At 44.2% G+C, this 3,901-nt stretch overlaps 1 non-coding gene across 1 annotated transcript; it reads left to right on the top strand.

The window, feature by feature from the left end:
• Positions 1-3,138: 3,138 nt before the first annotated feature.
• On the top strand, positions 3,139-3,294 carry LOC119313151. The gene has a single exon (XR_005151534.1). It is a non-coding gene; the product is annotated as a U12 minor spliceosomal RNA (small nuclear RNA).
• Positions 3,295-3,901: the final 607 nt, after the last annotated feature.

The following is a 3,901-nucleotide window of genomic DNA, read 5'->3' as shown; positions in this document are numbered from 1 at the left end:
TGTATTTTGTGTTGCATGTATATTGGAGTTGTGGCCCACCTCCTAGTCTTGTATAGTTGAGGTAAAGGCCTTCCCTTGTAATTATATATACGTGCACCAGCACCCCATCAATACAACGTCTATTGTATTGCAATCTTTCCTATCTACACACAAGATCTACTCCAAGATCTTAGATAAGAACAACAAGTTTGTACATAGTCTGGTTACAAAGTATAGGTGAGGACCTCTACTTGGCTTTGGGAAGCCTTCACATACTTTCTACTTATAGCTAGAATACTCTAGAAAACATTATGTAAGTTTCACCATTCTACTCATAGCTACTCACAACTAGAAGACTCTAGAAAACAGTAGGTAGGGTAGAAAGAAAAGAAATACTACACTAGAGTAGAAGCATCTAGAAGTAGCCAAACAAATCTGACATACGATTTTTTTTCTCATCTAGTGTTCCTCATCATTCTCCCCTGGTTGTTTGAAACTCGCCCTAGATTTATCTTCATAGAGCGCTTCTTCTGGATGGTAGAGAGTCAAGTCCAACATTGAAAGTGTTGGATGTGCCAATGTCGCTTGGAAGATCTATCACATAAGCATTATCATTTATCTTCTTCATGATAGAGAAGGGATACCTTCGCTGCCTAAGCTTCCTCTTAACACCTAAAGGCAGCTCTCTTTTCAGAGGTAGAGCATCACCTTATCACAAACTTAGAATGATTTTGGCCTCCTTTTGCAAGCAGCAAGTTGTTTATATTTCTGATTTTCTGCTTCCAGAACACCACGAATCTCTTCAAATAACTCAGTTTAATTATCAGCAAAGGACAATGCTGATTTTGAGTTTCCCCTTGATGGTAGCTTCACCAGGTCCACCTTTTCAGCAATCCTTGTATTAATAAGAACATAACCTAAAAGAGCGTTATTAAGGAAAAAGGCATCAGAGGCAAAACACTGAATGTATTAGCCATAAGATCCTTCTAAATTCGAAGAAAAACAACAAGAAGTTCATAGATCAATAGAATAATCAAATCAACTAATCACAGGATCAAATTAAGGAACATGCATCTTCAAGAATTACCTTGTATAGTCAAGGTGGGGTGATCTAAAAACAGAAAGAAGAGGGAAAATCACATTATTTTTGCTGCAGAATAAGCCAAGCAGGAAAGGAAGGGAGAGTTCTCAAAAAAAAAAGGAAAGGAAGGGAGAGACCTAGCATTGCCATTGCTCTGCCGTTGCTGCCACCTCCCTTGTCGCCACTGCCACCCTTGTCCTTGATGTTGCTCTTGCCGAGGAGGTCGACCTAACCACCAGTCATGCTCCACTGCCGTCCATGAGCCCTTCGTGAGGTGAGTTCGCAGGAGGTGAAGTCAGCAGTAGCAGCAAGCAACTCCTAATATAATGCATATTGGTCCATACAAATTAATGCAAACAATACTTCTGTAATGATAAATCAAGGAAATCTGGAGTACCTGATGACATGAGGTTGGCTCTTTTTCACAGTAATAACCTAATCTTAATCAGGAGCCATCGCACAATGTAAAATCCTAGAGCTGGCAAAGGAAAGTGTTCATAGTCTAGACAGTACCTTGGACGGATTAAAAGCTGAAACATTACTGCTACAGGATGGTATGCCTTCGACGGGTTAAGGTGGAATATATTTTGACAAATTGGTGGTTTAGTCTTCTGTGCGAGCAAGCAAGACTTCTGCTATGACAAAATTACTACTCCCTCCGTTCCTAAATATTTGTCTTTTTAGAGATTTCAAATGGACTACCACATACGGATGTATATAGACATAGTTTAGAGTGTATTCACTCATTTTGCTCCGTATATAGTCACTTGTTGAAATCTCTAGAAAGACAAATATTTAGGAACGGAGGGAGTATTATACAAAGAAAAGGAAATTAAGGTTCTAAGTTTTCAGCAGTTAGTCCATCTATCGATATGTGCCTATTTGTATTTTATACTACATCCAGTGTTGAATATGCGCAAATAACATAGTGACGAACAAGAAAGGCAATCAGATATAACTCAACTGGGTGGTCATTCACGAGCATAGTACAGCTGACAAAGCAATCTAGATTTGGTGTGTTTTTTCTGGTATTTAGTGCGATAATAATGAACACTTGGAAAATAAAGGGCAACCTGGTGCATGTAGCTCCCGCTTGCGCAGGGTCCAGAGAAGGGCTTGGAAAATAAAATAAACAAATTCAGTCGTGTCGAGTAAACAACTCCAGATAGTGATCCAACCATAGCTCGCTTGATCTTATCATTCATTGGCTACCGTTACAATTGCAGATTAGGTAAATATAAACACCGCTCTCAAAGCTTCAACAAGTTTCAGAGCTTAACACCTGACTGTTCAGTATAATACAGATATCAATTGAGGTTCACATCACACAATGAAGAATGGATAAACATGAAACTACCCAGACAGTACACTAACCTGATTAATGCAGTAGCTGCCGTGTGAGTTTATTCAGACGCAATCCTTCCTGGTTACATGCTTCCATATGATCAGGCCCCATCTGCATATCGGTGTAAATATGACCTTGTGAGCACCAGCTTCAACATCAAATCTCATCGTGTAAGAAAACATAGATTCATTATATCAGAAAATTGTTCATATCCTTCTATGCCTAAATTGCAAATTTAGGAACAGCAGCTAGGCAGCGTACTCTGCCTGTTACCAAGGATGCAAATCAGGAGGGATGGAGTGGTCAGCAGAGGCCAAATGCGGTGAGGTTCGTGGAGCAGGGGGTGCGTCGGGCCCGACGTTCCATGCAAGCTCGGCTGCGGCGGCGCACATGAACGTACCTCGGCGGGGCCGGCCGGTGTGTGTGTGCCGAAGAAGTGCGCAACCCTCCGGCCGGCGGCTGTCGTCCGGGCCAGGCGCGGGAGGAGGGCGACGCTCCATGCAGCCGACGAAGCAGGGGAGGAGGTGGCGGCGGAGTCGAGCTTTCAAGAGGGGAGCCCAGGAAGGAAATCCATGGGCGGCCTCACACACTGACAGTAGTACAGTACGAAGGAAGGAAGGAAGGAAGGAAGTGGGGTGAGGCTTGGCGAGTGATTAGTCCCACCTCGCGGAGCGGAGCGAGTGGGCGAAGGCGCGGGGGGTACAAATAGGGGGTGCGGGGCTAGCGGTGAAGGTTGCCTTAAACTAATGAGTAAGGAAAACAAAGCGGTGCGGTGAGAGCCGCTCGCGGTGCGGGGTCAAAACCCGCACGGCAATTTTTGCAGGGGAAAGAGGCTGGCGCGGGCACGGACACTGCTTACTTTGCAGGACTTGCCTGTGCGGGCCTCCCTACCCACCAAGTCATCAACTCTAAACTTTTTTATTAGGCAGCAGGCCCTTTGTGCGTAGAATTCCATTGGGTCAGACTTAAGTATGGGCGTGCTACGGGCGGTCATTTGAAGAAATCCGTCGCCTAATAATAAGACGTCAGATTTGCAATAGGTATTATGTTGCCGAATCTTTTTTCAACAGAGATGATGTCACAGAAATTTTTGAATTTTTTTTGCAAGATGTTACAGAAATGTTTGTATTTTTTTGCAACAAAGTTCAAGTTGCAAAAAATTTAGGCAATATAGTTAATGTTGCAGGAAATGTTGTTGTGGCTGAAACTCAAGGAGGCGACATCCATGGATGCCGGTGCTCCTCCGAAGCGACAATATCGGTATTCTTGCTGACGGGGACCCCAATGGCGGCGGTCGGAGGCGTCAGCTTGGGGGCAGCTCGGGAGGCGACTGCTCATGCTTGTCGGCAGCCTCATCGGCGGCCTCGTCGACGACAATCGGAGCAGCACTTAATCTATGTAAGACGTTGCTTCTGAACCATCTAATTAAAATCAAATTCGGCGGCTACAGAGGCCGCGAACACATGCATCATTATCAGCTGGATGATTTGAATCAC

The sequence above is a fragment of the Triticum dicoccoides genome, chromosome 5B (assembly GCF_002162155.2).
Source record: "Triticum dicoccoides isolate Atlit2015 ecotype Zavitan chromosome 5B, WEW_v2.0, whole genome shotgun sequence".
Lineage (NCBI taxonomy): Eukaryota > Viridiplantae > Streptophyta > Magnoliopsida > Poales > Poaceae > Triticum > Triticum dicoccoides.
The sequence above is the reverse complement of the archived record's forward strand: the minus strand, read 5'-3'. Positions and strand labels throughout refer to the sequence as shown.